The 18120-nt window shown below is 39.1% G+C and overlaps 1 non-coding gene and 1 pseudogene across 1 annotated transcript; both read right to left on the bottom strand.

The window, feature by feature from the left end:
* Positions 1–3211: 3211 nt before the first annotated feature.
* On the bottom strand, positions 3212–3315 carry LOC127747855 (small nucleolar RNA R71). The gene has a single exon (XR_008009802.1). It is a non-coding gene; the product is annotated as a small nucleolar RNA R71 (small nucleolar RNA).
* A 12809-nt stretch (positions 3316–16124) lies between these two features.
* LOC107489441 (pentatricopeptide repeat-containing protein At5g50280, chloroplastic-like) overlaps positions 16125–18120 on the bottom strand; it is an 11132-nt pseudogene continuing 9136 nt past the window's right edge.

Raw genomic sequence — 18120 nt, 5'->3', positions numbered from 1 at the left:
ATTACTTACTTCTGTAAGCCTTAGTAGCTAGTCTAGTATAAATAGAACATTTTACTATTGTATTAGACATCCTGGATGATATTTTTGATCGGGTGATCACGTTTTGGGGGCTGGCCATTCGGCCATGCCTGGACCACCACTTATGTATTTTCAACGGTGGAGTTTCTACACACTATAGATTAAGGGTGTCGAGCTCTGTTGTACCTCATGTTTTAATGCAATTACTACTACTTTCTATTCAATTCAATTTATTCCTGTTCTAAGATACCATTCGTACTTCAACCTGATGGATGTGATGATTCGTGACACTCATCATCATCCATTCTTATGAACGCGTGCCTGACAACCACCTCCGTTCTACAAGCGAGAGCTAGAGTGTGTATCTCTTGGATTCCTGATGCACGACGCATGGTTGCCCTCGCCTGACAATCGAGCCTTCCATTCCGTGAAATCAGAGTCTTCGTGGTAATAAGCTAGAATTGATGGCGACATTCATGAGAATCTGGAAAGTCTAAACCTTGTCTGTGGTATTCCGAGTAGGATTCTGGGATTAAATGACTGTGACGAGCTTCAAACTCGCGATTGTTGGGCATGAAGACAAACGCAAAAGAATCAATGGATTCTATTCCTACATGATCGAGAACCGACAGATGATTAGCCGTGCCGTGACAGAGCATTTGGACCTTTTCACTGAGAGGATGGGATGTAGCCATTGACGACGGTGATGTCCTACGTACAACTTGCCATGGAAAGGAGTAAGAAGGATTGGATGATAGCAGTAGGAAAGAAGAGATTCAGAAAGGACACATCATCTCCATACAGTTATCTGAAATTTCCACCATTGAATTATATGAGTAACTCTATCTTTATTTTCTGTTTATTTATTATTATTTTTTGAAAACTCCATCACCATTTATTATCCGCCTGACTGAGATTTACAAGGTGACCATAGCTTGCTTCATACCAACAATCTCTGTGGGATCGACCCTTACTCACATAAGGTTTATTACTTGGACGACCCAATACACTTGCTGGTTAGTTGTGCGGAGTTGTGACAAAGTGTGATTCATGTTTGAGAGCACCAAGTCTTTGGAGCCATTGTTGATGATCACAATTTTGCCTATCAAGTTTTTGGTGCCGTTGCCGGGGATTGTTCGAGTTTGGACAACTGACGGTCCATCTTGTTGCTCAGATTAGGTAATTTTCTTTTTATTTTCTTTTCAAAAAAGTTTTCAAAAATCTTTTTCAAAAATTTTTCTTTTCTTTTTCGTTTTCCAAAACAATTTTCGAAAAAAAAATAAAAACCAAAATTTTTTTTATAAAATCATAAAAATAAAAAATATTTTGTGTTTCTTGTTTGAGTCTTGTGTCATGTTTTAAGTTTGGTGTTAATTGCATATTCATCTTGTTCTTGCATTTTTTTCGAAAATTCATGCATTCATGGTGTTCTTCATGATCTTTAAGTTGTTCTTGGTAAGTCTTCTTGTTTGATCTTGATGTTTTCTTGCTTTGTGTATTTTATTGTTTTTCATGTGCATTTTTGCATTCATAGTGTCTAAGCATTAAAGATTTCTAACTTTGGTGTCTTGCATGTTTTCTTTGCATAAAAAATTTTTCAAAAATATGTTCTTGATGTTCATCATGATCTTCAAGGTGTTCTTGGTGTTCATCTTCACATTCATAGTTTTCTTGCATGCATCTTGTGTTTTGATCCAAAATTTTTATGTTTTGGGTCATATTTGTGTTTTTCTCTCCCCTCATTAAAAATTCAAAAATAAAAAAATATCTTTTCCTTATTTCTCTCAAAATTTCGAAAATTGAGTTGACTTAGTCAAAAATTTTTAAAACTTAGCTATTTTTTATAAGTCAAGTCAAATTTTCAATTTTAAAAAAATCTTATCTTTTCAAAAAATTTTTCAAAAATCAAATCTTTTTCATTTTTTATGATTTTCGAAAACTTGAAAACATTTTTCAAAATCTTTTTCTTAATTTTATTTCAAATTTTCGAAATTTAACTAACAAGTAATGTGATTGATTAAAAAATTTGAAGTTTGTTACTTTCTTGTTAAGAAAGATTCAATCTTTAAATTCTAGAATCATATCTTTTAGTTTCTTGTTAGTCAAATAATCAATTTTAATTTTAAAAATTAAATCTTTTTCAAAATATCTTTTTCTTAAAAATCATATCTTTTCAAAAATTTGATTTCAAAATATCTTATCTAACTTTTTATCTTCTTATCTTTTCAAAATTAATTTTAATATCTTTTTCAACTAACTAATTAACTTTTTGTTTGTTTCTTATCTTTTTAAAAACCACCTAACTACTTTTTCCTCTCTAATTTTCGAAAATATCTCACCCCTTTTTCAAAATTCTTTTTAATTAATTAATTATTTTAAATTTAAATTTAAATTTAAATTCTTCCTTTAATTTTCGAAAATTACTAACTCCTTTTCAAATTTATTTTCGAACTCTCCCCCATTCATCTTCTTCAATTTATTTATTTATTTACTAACAGTTCTCTTCATCTCAAATCTCTACCCCTATCCTCACCCTTGTGTTTGGATTCTCCATTCTTCTTCACTCTTATTCCCTTTCTTCTTCTACTAGCATAAAGGAATTTCTATACTGTGACATAGAGGATTCCTCTTCCTTTTCTGTTCTCTTCTTTCTCATATGAGCAGGAACAAGGAAAAAGGCATTCTTGTTGAAGCTGATCCTGAACCTAAAAGGACTCTGAAGAGGAAACTAAGAGAAGCTAAATTACAACAATCCAAAGACAACCTTACTGAGATTTTCAAACAAGAAAAGGAGATGGCAGCCGAACCCAACAACAATAATGCAAGAAGGATGCTTGGTGATTATGCTAAACCTACGTCCAAATTTGATGGAAGAAGAATCTCAATTCCTGCCATTGGAGCAAACAATTTTGAGCTGAAACCTCAACTAGTTACTCTGATGCAACAAAACTGCAAGTTTCATAGACTTCCATCAGAAGATCCCTACCAGTTTTTAACTGAGTTCTTGCAGATCTGTGAGACTGTTAAGACTAATGAAGTAGATCCTAAAGTCTACAGGCTCATACTTTTCCATTTTGTTGTAAGAGACAGAGCTAGAACATGGTTGGACTCACAACCTAAAGATAGCCTGGACTCCTGGGATAAGCTGGTCACGACCTTCTTGGGTAAATTCTTTCCTCCTCAAAAGCTGAGCAAGCTTAGAGTGGATGTTTAGACCTTCAAGCAAAAAGATGGTGAATCCCTCTATGAAGCTTGGGAAAGATAAAAGCAGATGACCAAAAAGTGTCCTTATGACATGTTTTCAGAATGGACCATAATAGATATATTCTATTATGGTCTATCTGAGTTTTCCAAGATGTCATTGGACCATTCTACAGGTGGATCTATTCACCTAAAGAAAACGCCTGCAGAAGCTCAGGAACTTATTGACATTGTTGCAAATAACCAATTCATGTACACTTCTGAGAGGAATTCTGTGGATAATGGGACGCCTCAGAGGAAGGGAGTTCTTGAAATTGATACTCTGAATGCCATATTGGCTTAGAACAAAATGTTGACTCAGCAAGTCAACATGATTTCTCAAAGTATTAATGGATGGCAAAATGCATCCAACAGTACTAAAGAGGCATCTTCTGAAGAAGAAGCTTATGATCCTGAGAACCCTGCAATGGCAGAGGTAAATTACATGGGTGAACCTTATGGAAACACCTATAATTCATCATGGAGAAATCACTCAAATTTTTCATGGAAGGATCAACAAAAGCCTCAACAAGGCTTTAATAATGGTGGAATAAATAGGCTCAGCAATAGCAAGCCTTTTCCATCATCTTCTCAGCAACAGACAGAGAATTCTGAGCAGAGCTCCTCTAACTTAGCAAACATAGTCTCTGATCTGTCTAAGGTCACTTTAAGTTTCTTGAGTGAAACAAGGTCCTCCATCAGAAATTTGGAGGCACAAGTGGGCCAGCTGAGTAAGAAAGCCACTAAAACTCTCCCTAGTACTCTCCCAAGCAATACTGAAGAGAATCCAAAAAGAGAGTGCAAGGCCATTGACATAGTCAACATGGCCAAACCTAGAGAGGAAGGAGAGGACGTGAATCCCAAAGAGGAAGACCTCATGGGACGTCTCTCAAGCAAGAAGGAGTTCCCTATTGAGGACCTAAAGGAATCTGAGGCTTATATAGAGACCATAGAGATTCCATTAAATCTCCTTCTGCCATTCATGAGCTCTGAAGACTATTCTTCCTCTGAAGAGGATGAAGATGTAACTGGAGAGCAAGTTGCTCAATATCTAGGAGCTACCATGAAGCTGAATGCCAAGTTGTTTGGTAATGAGACTTGGGAAGGTGAACATCCCTTGATCATTAGTGAACTAGATACATGGGTTCAGCAAACTTTACCTCAAAAGAGACAAGATCCTGGTAAATTCTTAATACCCTATACCATAGGCACCATGACCTTTGACAAGGCTCTATGTGACCTAAGGTCAGGCATAAATCTTATGCCACTCTCTGTAATGGAGAAACTGGGGATCATTGAGGTACAGCCTGCCATATTCTCATTACAAATGGCAGACAAGTCAGTAAGACAAGCTTATGGATTGGTAGTGGACGTGTTAGTGAAGGTTGAAGGCCTTTACATCCCTGCTGATTTCATAATCTTAGACACTAGGAAGGAGGAGGATGAATGCATCATCCTGGGAAGACCTTTCCTAGCCACAGTAGGAGCTGTGATAGATGTTAATAGAGGAGAATTAGTCCTTCAATTGAATGGGGACTACCTTGTGTTTAAAACCCAAGGTTATCCTTCTGTAAACATGGAAAAGAGACACGATAAGCTTCTCTCAATACAGAGTCAAACAAAGCCCCTACAATCAAACTCTAAGTTTGGTGTTGAGAAGCCCCCACATTCAAACTCTAAGTTTGGTGTTGGGAGGCCCTCATCATGCTCTGAACATCTGTGAGGCTCCATTGAGCCCACTGTCAAGCTAGTGACATTAAAAGAGCGCTTATTGGGAGGCAACCAAATTTTTATTTATCTAATTTTATTTTTATTTTTATTGTTATTTTATGCTTTAGTAGGTTCATGATCATATGGAGTCACGAAAAAAATACTAAAATTAAAAAAGAATCAAAAATAGCAGAAGAAAAATCACACCCTGGAAGAAGGACTTACTGGCGTTTAAACGCCAGTAAGGAGCATCTGGCTGGTGTTCAACGCCAAAACAGAGCATGGATCTGGCGTTGAACGCCAGAAACAAGCAACATCCTGGTGTTCAAACGCCAGGAATACACCCTGAGGAAAGCTGGCGCTGAACGCTAGAAACAAGCATGAAACTGGCGTTCAACGCCATAAACATGCTGCAGATGGGGGTTGAACGCCCAAAACAAGCATCAATCCGGTGTTCAAACGCCAGACTTTGCATGCAAAGGCATTTTGCAAGCCTTATTGGTGCAGGGATGTAAATCCTTGACACCTCAGGATCTGTGGACCTCACAAGATCCCCACCTACCTCACCCTCTCTCCCTCTATTCACGGTCATCCCTTCTGTTTTTCATTCACCACTCACATCCATCCACTCTTCCTCATACACCCCACCTACCTTCAAAATTGAAAATTTCTTTCCCATCCAAACCCACCCTAAATGGCCGAACCTACCCCCTCTCCCCTCACTATATAAACCCCTCTATTCTTCTTCATTTTCACACAACACAACCCTCTCTTCTCCCTCTTGGCCGAATAAACCTCTCCCCCTCTCCTATATATTTTCTTCTTCTTCTTCTCTTCTTTCTTCTTTTGCTCGAGGACGAGCAAACATTCTAAGTTTGGTGTGGTAAAAGCATAGCTTTTTTGTTTTTTCATAACCACTGATGGCACCTAAGGCCGGAGAAACCTCTAGAAAAAGGAAAGGAAAGACAAAAGCTTCCACCTCTGAGTCATGGGAGATGGAGAGATTTATCTCCAAAGCCCATCAAGACCACTTCTATGATATTGTGGCCAAGAAGAAGGTGATCCCTGAGGTCCCTTTCAAGCTCAAGAAAAATGAGTATCCAGAGATCCGACATGAGATCCAAAGAAGAGGTTGGGAAGTTCTGACCAACCCCATTCAACAAGTCAGAATCCTAATGGTTCAAGAGTTCTATGCCAATGCATGGATCACTAGGAACCATGATCAAAGTATGAACCCGAACCCAAAGAATTATCTTACAATGGTTCGGGGGAAATACTTAGATTTTAGTCCGGAAAATGTGAGGTTAGCATTCAACTTGCCCATGAAGCAAGGAGATGAACGCCTCTACAATAGAAGGGTCAACTTTGATCAAAGGTTGGACCAAGTCCTCATGGACATATGTGTGGAAGGAGTTCAATGGAAAAGTGACTCAAGAGGCAAGCCAGTTCAATTGAGAAGACTGGACCTTAAGCCTGTGGCTAGAGAATGGTTGGAGTTCATCCAACGCTCCATCATCCCTACTAGCAACCGATCCGAAGTTACTGTGGATCGGGCCATCATGATTCATAGCATCATGAATGGAGAGGAAGTAGAAGTTCATGAAGTCATCTCCCTTGAATTCTACAAAATAGCCGAAAAGTCCTCCACCATGGCAATAGCCGATAAGCCCTCTACTTTGGCAAGGCTAGCTTTTCCTTATCTTATTTGCCATCTATGTTACTCACCTGGAGTTATCATAGAAGGAGACATCTCCATTGAGGAGGATAAGCCCATCACTAGGAAAAGGATGGAGCAAACAAGAGAGCCCACTCATGGATCCCAAGAAACGCATGAGGAAGCTTGTCACCAAGAAATTCCGGAGATGCCTCAAGGGATGCACTTTCCTCCCAATAACTATTGGGAATAACTCAAACTTCTCTAGAAGATTTGAGTTACAATATGAATCAATTAAGGATGGAACATCAAGAGCACTCCATCATTCTTCATGAAATTAGAGAAGATCAAAGAGCAATGAGGGAGGAGCAACAAAGGCAAGGAAGAGACATAGAAGAGCTTAAGGACATCATTGGTCCTTCAAGAAGAAGACGCCACTAAGTTGGACTCAATCCTTATTCTTATTTCTCTATTTTTTTTAATTTTTTTGCTATATGTTTATCTATGTTTTGTGTCTCTACTTCATGATCATTAGTATCTAGTGTCTATGTCTTAAGCTATGAATAATTCCATGAATCCTTCACCTTTCTTAAATGAAAAAAGTTTTTAATTTAAAAGAACAAGAAGTACATAAGTTTCGAATTCATCCTTGAATTTAGTTTAATTATATTGATGTGGTGACAATACTTTTTGTTTTTTGAATGAATGCTTGAACAGTGCATATTTTTGATCTTGTTGTTTATGAATGTTAAAATTATTCGCTCTTGAAAGAATGATGAAAAAGAGAAATGTTATTGATTATCTGAAAAATCATAAAATTGATTCTTGAAGCAAGAAAAAGTAGTGAAAAAGCAAAGGCTTGCGAAAAACAAAATTTAGAAATAAAAAGAAAAAGCAAGCAGAAAAGCCAATAGCCCTTAAAACCAAAAGGCAAGGATAAAAAGGATCCAAGGCTTTGAGCATCAATGGATAGGAGGGCCCAAGGAAATAAAATCCAAGCCTAAGCGGCTAAATCAAGCTGTCCCTAACCATGTGCTTGTGGCATGCAGGTCCAAGTGAAAAGCTTGAGACTGAGTGGTTAAAGTCGTGATCCAAAGTAAAAAGAGTGTGCTTAAGAGCTCTGGACACCTCTAACTCGGGACTTTAGCAAAGCTGAGTCACAATCTTAAAAGGTTCACCCAGTCATGTGTCTGTGGCATTTATGTATCCGGTGGTAATACTGGAAAACAAAGTGCTTAGGGCCACGACCAAGACTCATAAAAGTAGCTGTGTTCAAGAATCAACATACTTAACTAAGATAATCAATAACACTATCTGAAATTCTAAGTTCCCATAGATGCCAATCATTCTAAACTTCAAAGGAAAAAGTGAGATGCAAAAACTGTTCAGAAGCAAAAAGCTACAAGTCCCGCTCATCTAATTAGAATTAATATTCATTGATATTTTGGGATTTATAGTATATTCTCTTCTTTTTATCCTAATTAATTTTTAGTTGCTTGGGGACAAGCAATAATTTAATTTTGGTGTTGTGATGAGCGGATAATTTATACGCTTTTTGGCATTATTTTTAGGTAATTTTTAGTATGATCTAGTTACTTTTAGGGATGTTTTCATTAGTTTTTATGCTAAATTCATATTTCTGGACTTTACTATGAGTTTGTGTGTTTTTCTGTGATTTCAGGTATTTTTCGGCTGAAATTGAGGGACCTGAGCAAAACTCTAATAAGAAAGCTAACAAAGGACTGCTGATGCTGTTGGATTCTGACCTCCCTTCACTCGAAATGAATTTTTTGGAGCTACAAAACTCCAAATGGCGCGCTCTTAACGGAGTTAGAAAGTAGACATCCAGAGATTTCCAGAAATATATAATAGTCCATACTTTGTTCGAGATTAGATGACGTAAACTGGCGCTCAACGCCAGTTCCATGCTGCATTCTAGAGTTAAACGCCAGAAACACGTCATGAACCAGAGTTGAACGCCAAAAACACGTTACAACTTGGCGTTCAACTCCAAGAGAAGTCTCAGCTCATGTAAAGATCAAGCTCAGCCCAAGCACACACCAAGTGGGCCCCGGAAGTGGATTTCTGCATCAATTACTTACTTCTGTAAACCCTAGTGGCTAGTCTAATATAAATAAAACATTTTACTATTGTATTAGACATCCTGGATGATATTTTTGATCCGGTGATCATGTTTTGGGGGCTGGCCATTCGGCCATGCCTGGACCACCACTTATGTATTTTCAACGGTGGAGTTTCTACATACCATAGATTAAGGGTGTGGAGGTCTGCTGTACCTCGAGTTTTAATGCAATTACTACTACTTTCTATTCAATTCAATTTATTCCTATTCTAAGATACCATTCGTACTTCAACCTGATGGATGTGATGGTCCGTGACACTCATCATCATCCATCCTTATGAACGCGTGCCTGACAACCACCTCCGTTCTACAAGCAAGAGCTAGAGTGTGTATCTCTTGGATTCCTGATGCACGACGCATGGTTGCCCTCGCCTGACAACCGAGCCTTCCATTCCATGAAATCAGAGTCTTCGTGGTATAAGCTAGAATTGATGGCGGCATTCATGAGAATCCGAAAAGTCTAAACCATGTTTGTGGTATTCCGAGTAGGATTATGGGATTGAATGACTGTGACGAGCTTGAAACTCGCGATTGTTGGGCGTGATGACAAATGCAAAAGAATCAATCGATTCTATTCCGACATGATCGAGAACCGACAGATGATTAGCCGTGCCGTGACAGAGCATTTGGACCTTTTTCACTGAGAGGATGGGATGTAGCCATCGACAACAGTGATGCCCTACATACAGCTTGCCATGGAAAGGAGTAAGAAGGATTGGATGAAAGCAGTAGGAAAGCAGAGATTCAGTAAGGACACAACATCTCCATACACCTATCTGAAATTTCCACCATTGAATTTTATGAGTAACTCTATCTTTATTTTCTGTTTATTTATTATTAATTTTTGAAAACTCCATCACCATTTATTATCCGCTTGACTGAAATTTACAAGGTGACCATAGCTTGCTTCATACCAACAATCTCTGTGGGATCGACCCTTACTCACGTAAGGTTTATTACTTGGACGACCCAGTACACTTGCTGGTTAGTTGTGCGAAGTTGTGACAAAGTGTGATTCACGTTTGAGAGCACCAAGTCTTTGGAGCCATTGTTGATATTCACAATTTTGCCTATCACTTGCCTAAGTAAAAGAGGATTGCAAAATGTGTGATTGATGTTGCAAGTTTGAAATGCATGTTGTGTAACACAAATCATGATAGGAGTGAATTTGAGTAAAAATGAGTTACACAAGTAGAATTCACCAATTGCTAAAAGAATGCACATTGTAAAAGGAGATTGCAAATTGTGGATTAATGAAACGTGTTAGCGCTTCCTGAAGTTCCTATAGTCACTATTAATCAGGGGGACCAAAATGAAAATAGAAGAAAACTGGCCCAAGTGTCCCGGGGGTTGAACTTGGTGTGAGTTCAAAAAAAAAATAAATTTGAAAGTGCCAAGTTCAGACCGCAGTGGGAATGTGAAGTTAAAAATAGTTTTGGGAAAATCGGGCAGCATTCCGGCATAATGTTGGACGTTCCCAGATAGGCAGAAAACAACAGGAGACTCATATGAATCCACAGAGCAATAACCAAGTAATAATCACATAACTAAGCAGTAGCAATACAATTTCAAAGTGAGAAATGCAACAGGCATCACAAACAAGGATAGAGACAAACATTGAACATACCACTCAGCAAACATAGCAAACATGTATGAATATCACTCAACAATCACTCAACATAAGCTCAGGTAGGTAAACAAACACGGCGCAATTATCAGGCCTAGAATCCTCTATCCAGAACCTAGCTACCTGACAGCAGTTAATTCTATCTAACCTAACAAACAGAATCAAAATCTAACTAAGTAACAAATCTAACAGTAACTAAGAACAAAAATGAAAAACAGGAAAGCAGAGTAGATGCGGCAGGTAACCTAGAGGCAGAGCAGAGGTGAGGATTGGAGTTGGGTGGGAAAGGAAGTGAGGCAGAAGCAGTGGAGAGTTGCTGCCCCAGATGGTGGTGGCAGAAACCCACAGTGGCGGAGGTGCACCGGTTGTGGCCGTGAGAGAGAGAGGGTGAGAGGGAGAGAGAGAGTGTGTGTGTGAACGAGAGAGCGAGGATGAGAGAGAGAAGGAGGGTTGGCGTGGCGGTCGTCGGCGACGCTGGCGCGCCGGCGTGGTGGTCGGAACTGCGACTGGGGGGGAAGAGAGGAGATGGGGGCTGCAGAGAAGAAAGGTGTTGAGGGGTTTGCACGAGTGTGTGTCGCGCCCTAGGCTTATCCCTCTTTTTGAATCGACGTAGGCGCGCACATCACGCGTCCGCGTGCATTGACGTATTTAGGAACCGACGCGTGCACGCTTTATGCGCTTACGCGTAGATGGTGAGAGTTGATAAGTGTACGTGCGCGTACAGTGCGCGCATGCATGCCAGGGGTTGTGCTGGAGGCTTAAGGTTGGCTCGGAGTTGGCCCAACCTTTTGGATTTTGGCCCGGAAGTTGTGTCACTGGATCGGTGCCCACGCGGCAAGTGCGGGAGCGCACACATGCTCTTTTAGACTCATGGGCGCGAAGGCGCGCAGTGCGCATCCGCGCGATGGGGGTTGGGCCAGAGGCTTAATGTTGGCCCAACGCCAGCATAACTCTCTGGAGGATGTATGGGCTGCTGCTACCAGTCTAGGGACGTGTATGCGGCAAGTGCGCGTCCGCATGCTTTCCCTTAATGGTTGATGGGCGCGCACGCACGTTGTGCGCGTCCGCGTGGGACGAGTTGGGCTAAAAGCCTAATGTTTGCCCAAGAGAGGCCTAACTCTCTGGAAAATGTATGGTGGTGCATCCGCTCATGGACGCGTGCGCGTACGGCGTGCGCGCGTGTCCTCCTTCCCCCCATTTTTTTATTATTTGCCCAAAAAGCAGAAAAAATGCCCAAGAGCTACCTATAATGCCTGCAACTCTTTATTCACTCAAAAATCGTACAATTCACAAAAATGCAATTTGATTTATTCATCTACTACTAAGCACAACATGCATGTGACTATGCTAATAATCAATTTATACAAACAAATCTATATGAAATGAAGATCTACCTACAATGGCAACTCAAACCACTTATCAACTAAAACTAAAAGAGATTGGGAAGAGTTTACCATGGTGGGGTGTCTCCCACCTAACACTTTTAGTTTAAGTCCTTAAGTTGGACATTTTGAGGAGCTTATTGTCATGGTGGCTTGTGCTTGTACTCGTCCTTGAATCTCCAAGGATCTTTGCTTCTCAATTGGTTGATAGAATTTCCAACCATCTTCACTAAGCTTGGGTGAAGTTCCACCCAGGACATGAGTCCCCATAGTTGGTCTTCACATAGCGAATCGGGATCCCATATCTTATCTTCACACCCATCTTCGATTTGATCTTCATACTTTTTCTTTCCAGGTGGTTGACATAAGGGCAATCGGCACATAGAATTCTCTTTAGTCCACCAATTCTTCCCTCTAGACCCATACAAATTGGTTCTTGTCCCATCATCATCCCTATACCTTAAAGCTTTGAGCTTGGTGAGCTTTATGCCAAATATTCAACCACTACACAACTCGTTCTTACTTTTAATTCCACAAAGAGCTCTAAGTTGTCCATCTGTTTCAATCAAACCATATTCAAGTGAGAAAGTAAAGCTTAGGGATAAGAATTTTATCCACTTGAATGTTGTGTTGGATGGTGACTTGGGAAGGAAGACCTTCCCACACTTAGACAATGCAAGGTCTACTTCCTTGTGCTTTTCTTTGTGTATTTCCACCTCTTGACAAATTTCTTCCATTTCAACCTTTTCCCTTTTATCACTTGGCTTGGTGTTGTCTTCAAGAACTTCGGTTGCTTGCCCAATGGGTGGGTGATTCAATTTTGGATAGGAATTCATTGATGAATAAATCTATCTCCTGATCAACCTCTTCATATTCTTCAATTTCAATATACACCATGCCATCTTTTTCTTCCTTGGGAGGTTGTGCACACTCTTCTATTATTCCAACTCCATGTCCAATAGGGAGAGATTCAATTGTAGATAGAAATTTCTCCATGATTGAATCTATTTCTTGATCAACCTTCTCATATCCTTCAATCTTGATATGCTCCGGAGGTTGTTGAGATTCACATGGTGGTTCTGCATCTCTTAAATCTTGGACCACTTCCTCCTTTGTTTCAATAACCGTGGGCTTCTCCAATTGTTCTACTACTACTACCAATTCTTCTTTTTTCACCGGATTTGCCGATATCTTCTCTATGCTTTGCTCTTCCTTTGGCTTTTCACATGGGGCTACGGAAACAACTTGAGTATTTAAACATTGGTGGGCTAAAGCATGCACCACCTTGGTCAAGTTGGTTACAAACTCAAGTGTATCTCGCTTCATGGCTTCTTGTCCTTGAAGTAACAAAGTGAGAGAATCGTCTATTGGGGCTTGGGGTGAATAAGAAGGTTCATTGTTTTGGAGAGAGGTTTCATGGTAGGAAGGTGGTTGCTCTTGGTAAAATTGTGGAGAAGATGTGCATTGAGGTGGTTTTTGGCAGTAATCTTGATAGGGTTGTAGTGATTCTAAAGGTATGGGTGATTGGTCATATGATGGATACGGGTCACATAAAGGTGCTTGGTAGAAAGGGGCTTGTGAGTATGGTTGAGCATCATGTTGAGGATAAGATTCATAGGCATATGGTGGTGGTTGATTATCACAAAAGGAGTCACCATAACCGTTGAATTGGCATACATTAGGATGGAAATTATACCTATAAGTGTCCGGAGGTTGTTGCCAATAGGAGTGATCAATTCCTTGAGGCTCCTCCCATCTTTGTTGGTTCCATCTATAATGAGTGTCATCATTGAAGTGCACATTTCCTACAACACAATTAGGACCAAACTCATAGCCAAAGTGAGAATTCATAGTGGAAAAACAAAATAAAACTAACAAAATCTAGTAAACACGCAAAAGACAAGCTATTTACAATATTCACATGTGTACAATAACCAATAACATAACAACAATGCAATTCCTCGGCAACGGCGCTATTTTGATGATTAGATTTTTGACGGTTTAGAATTTCACTAATGAAATCTCGTTGTAAAGTATAGTTTCTAAACCAAGCAATAATCCTTTCATACAAAAATTTGTTTGTCACAAGTACAAACCCCTAAAATCTATAAACCGAAGTATTTAAACCTCGGGTCATCTCTCAAAGGACTTGCAGGGTAGCGTTCTTGTTATTGGTTATGGATTTATTTATTTTGGGGTTTTAGATGAGAAACATGAATAGTAAATGATAATGGAATTTTATTAACAAAATGGTCTTGGCAACGTTTGATGGTCAAGGACCTATATCATTATCACTAACCACAATTATGATAGTTGCAAGGATCAATCTCACTAAGTCATCCTCTAACTAATAGCAAAGGAAAGCCAAGTGAGTTATATCAATCCAAGTCCATAAATCTTAGTTCCCACTAATTGAATTAATGAAAGCTAGAGTCAATGGCTATCAACTATCAATCACTTGGATATTAGTAACTCAAGAGCTCCTAAGTTATCTTCCCAAGCCAGGAACATAAAACTCTATTCTAACATCCTCCCAAGCGTTTCATCAAACACTTGGAAGGTACAAAAGAAAAGTATAGTAAATTACAAAAAGAAATAATTCTAACAAAAATTGAATGTAAAGAATTAACAACAACAATCAAGGAAATCACAATTATCTTGAATTACCTCAAATTGCATTATTGAAAGAAAACAAAAGAACACCAATAGATCCACAATAAAGTGAAGAATTACAAAAATTGAAATACAAAACTAGAGAGAAGGAGAGTAGAGGAGTAAGAATTGATAGAGGAAAAGTAAATTAAAGCATGAATTAAACCTAGATCTAAGAAGAGAGATTAACCTAAACCTAATCCTAATTCTAGAGAGAAGTGAGATCTTCTCTCTCTAGAAACTACTTCTAACTAATCCTAATGTGAATCAATTATCTAAAACTAAGCTAGAATGATAGAATGATGCCTTCCCCTTCAATCCTTGGACCTTTAAAGCACTTGGGCGCCAAAATTGGTTGTAACTGGGCCCCACAGCTTCCCAAAAATTGATGGGCACGAGTTCTGTTTAAAAATCACGTGTAGCCTTTGGCGCAAACGCGCACGATACGCGTACGCGTCCCTGGTCGATATCGCAATGTGCGCGCGAGCGCCTTGTGCGCGTGCGCGTCCTTGGCTGAGGATACTTCTTTGGTTTTTTATGCTTCTCTCCATTTGCATGCTTAATTCCTTGTTCCTTTGATCCATGCCTAGCCTATTTTAACCTGAGATTACTAGCAAACACATCAAGGCATCTTATGGAATCAAGGATGAATTAAAATTACCAAATTAAAGGCTTAAAAAGCATGTTTTTACATTCAAGCACAAATATAGGAGAGATAACAAAACTATGCTAATTCATTGGCTAAATGTGAGAAAAGGTTATCAAAATGCTCTAAATTCAACACAAGATAAACCCTAAAAATGGGGTTTATCAGCATCCAAGCTATCAGTACAACGAGCAATGTCATCGTTGCCGCTCATATCGAAACTAAAGCGTTTACTGAACATTGAATCCGAGAAGAAGTGGAAGGAAGCGATCGGAGTGGTGGACAATGTGGTCATGGAGATGATAGGGCAGAGGAGGAGGGAGATGGCAACGACGACGACGAGTCTTAACAAATCAGACTCGCTGTCTAGATTCATGGGATCCATTGAAGACAACAACTAGTTGAGAGAAGCATTAGTTTCCTGAGTATGAATTGGTTGAGAACAAGTTGAGGATTTTTTTTCTTATGAACATTAAATTTATAGAGTGTGCATTGTGTAGTTTGAAGTTATAGTGTTAGACTGTTAGTGTTATGCGAGATATGATGGAAATTGGAAGAGAACAGTGTCGTTTCCAAACAGAGGAGATCAGAAACCATTTTGTCTCCTGGTAGAGTTGTCAGGGTTATTTTGTCCTCCGTTAGAGTTAACAGAGTAAAGGACCTAAGTGATTGACGGAGTTAATTGTTAGGGACCAATTGAGTAATTAATTTTAGTAGGAGACTAAATTGTCCAATCTAAAATTCTTTGAAGACCAAAATGGGTATATACTCTTATTTTCTTTTTTTAAAAAAATTAAAACCATAAATCTAACCCTTAGATTTGTGATATCCACACCTAAAAAAATACATCAAGTATCTACATTGTTGGAAACACCACTTGAATTACAATGCCAAAAATTAAAAGTCGTTTGGTACCCCCTAAATCAAGTATTTCAGTTCAAGTCTTGTACAAAGAGAATCCAAACCTAATATCTCCCGTGGGATTTTTATAAGTTGAATTCTAATAGAGCTTAATGAAATAGTGGCCTACATTAAAAAAAATTGAAAAAATAAAAAATAAAAAATATCCTCAACTGTCAACCCCTTCCATTATAAAATGTATGAAATCAAGATGAATATGTGATTGCTTAACAAGATCCCTTCGGCATACAACTTCCTGAAACGATACAGGTGCCCCCAGAATAAATAAGAACATGGTTGATTGAAGAGGTTATGTATGATAATAACGTGTACCGACTAAAATTGAATTCAAGATGCTTCCAATGTCATTCCTTCTGAGAAATAAAAGCGTCAAATTGAACTTACATTCAGTGGGCACTAGCATCAGCACTACGTTTCATTACATGTTTCTTCCTGTGCTTCCAAAACTCATCTTTCTGTCTTTTTACTTTTGTGATGCCCATCTTACTATTAATTATACCAACCAAGGCACTCCTATCCTTCCTATTCTTCTTTGTAGCTTTTACATCAAGAATCGACCGAAGCTTCTGGTATGAAGCTAAATCCGGTACCTGCTTAGTCTTGACCATCTGCTTGTGGTAAAAGAATGACGCTTAAAATCTCGGACACGAACATAGGCATATATCATAGTCGAATAGGTGACGGAATCTGGTTTTGAGTTGAGATTTTCCATCTCTTTCAACAACTGAGGCAGCTTTGAATGTCGCCCTCCTCGTGCATATGCATTCATCAGCATATTGTATGTCATCATTGTTGGGTGTAATCCCATTTTCCCGAATTCGGAAATGACATCTCTTGCTTCCATGTATCGACCTTGTTTAGCAAAACCATAAACAATAATGTTGAACGTAACACGTGTTCCTTCAATTTTGTCGAGCATCATCAACTTCCATATTTTCATCAAAGTTTGGGTGTCGCCGACACGCCAAAATGCATCTAGTAAAGCAGTGTAGGTTTCTATGGAAGGTTTGATTCCTTCCCTTTCCATGCTTTCATATGCAGCATAAGCTTTCTCATGCCAGCCACTAATCGAATACGAATGTATCAGAGCTGTAAAAGAATGTGAAGTGGGTTGTATGCTGATGAGCGGATAATTTATACACTTTTTGGCATTGTTTTTAGGTAGTTTTTAGTATGATCTAGTTACTTTTAGTGATGTTTTCATTAGTTTTTATGCTAAATTCACATTTCTGGACTTTACTATGAGTTTTTGTTTTTTTCTATGATTTTAGGTATTTTCTGGCTGAAATTGAGGGACTTGAGCAAAACTCTGAGAAGGAAGCTGACAAAGGACTGCTGATGCTGTTGGAATCTGACCTCCCTGCACTCGAAATGGATTTTCTGGAGCCAAAGAACTCCAAATGACGCGCTCTCAACGCCGTTGGAAAGTAGACATCTAGAGATTTTCAGCAATATATAATAGTCCATACTTTATTCGAGATTTGATGACGTAAACTGGCGCTCAACGCCAGCTCCATGTTGCTATCTGGAGTCAAACACCAGAATGACGTCACGAACTAGAGTTGAACGCCCAAAACACGTTACAACTTGGCGTTCAACTCCAGAATAAGCCTCAGCTCGTGGATAAATCAAGCTCAGCCCAAACATACACCAAGTGGGCCCTGGAAGTGGATTTATGCATCAATTACTTACTCCTATAAACCCTAGTAGCTAGTCTAGTATAAATAGGATAGTTTACTATCATATTAGACATCTTGGGACGTTTAGTTCTCAGATCAGGGGGGCTGGCCAGTCGGCCATGCCTGAACCTTCATCACTTATGTATTTTCAACGGTGGAGTTTCTACACACCATAGATTAAGGGTGTGGAGCTCTGCTGTACCTCAAGTTTTAATGCAATTACTATTATTTTCTATCCAATTCGATTTATTCCTGTTCTAAGATATTCATTGCACTTCAAACTTGATGAATGTGATGATCCGTGACACTCATCATCATTCTCACCTATGAACGCGCGTGATTGACAACCACTTCCGTTCTACCTTAGACCGGGCGCATATCTCTTGGATTCCTTAATCAGAATCTTCGTGGTATAAGCTAGAATTGATGGCGGCATTCATGAGAATCC

Source organism: Arachis duranensis, chromosome 5 (genome assembly GCF_000817695.3).
Source record: "Arachis duranensis cultivar V14167 chromosome 5, aradu.V14167.gnm2.J7QH, whole genome shotgun sequence".
Taxonomy (NCBI): domain Eukaryota; kingdom Viridiplantae; phylum Streptophyta; class Magnoliopsida; order Fabales; family Fabaceae; genus Arachis; species Arachis duranensis.
This window is presented reverse-complemented; position numbering and strand designations above follow the sequence as displayed.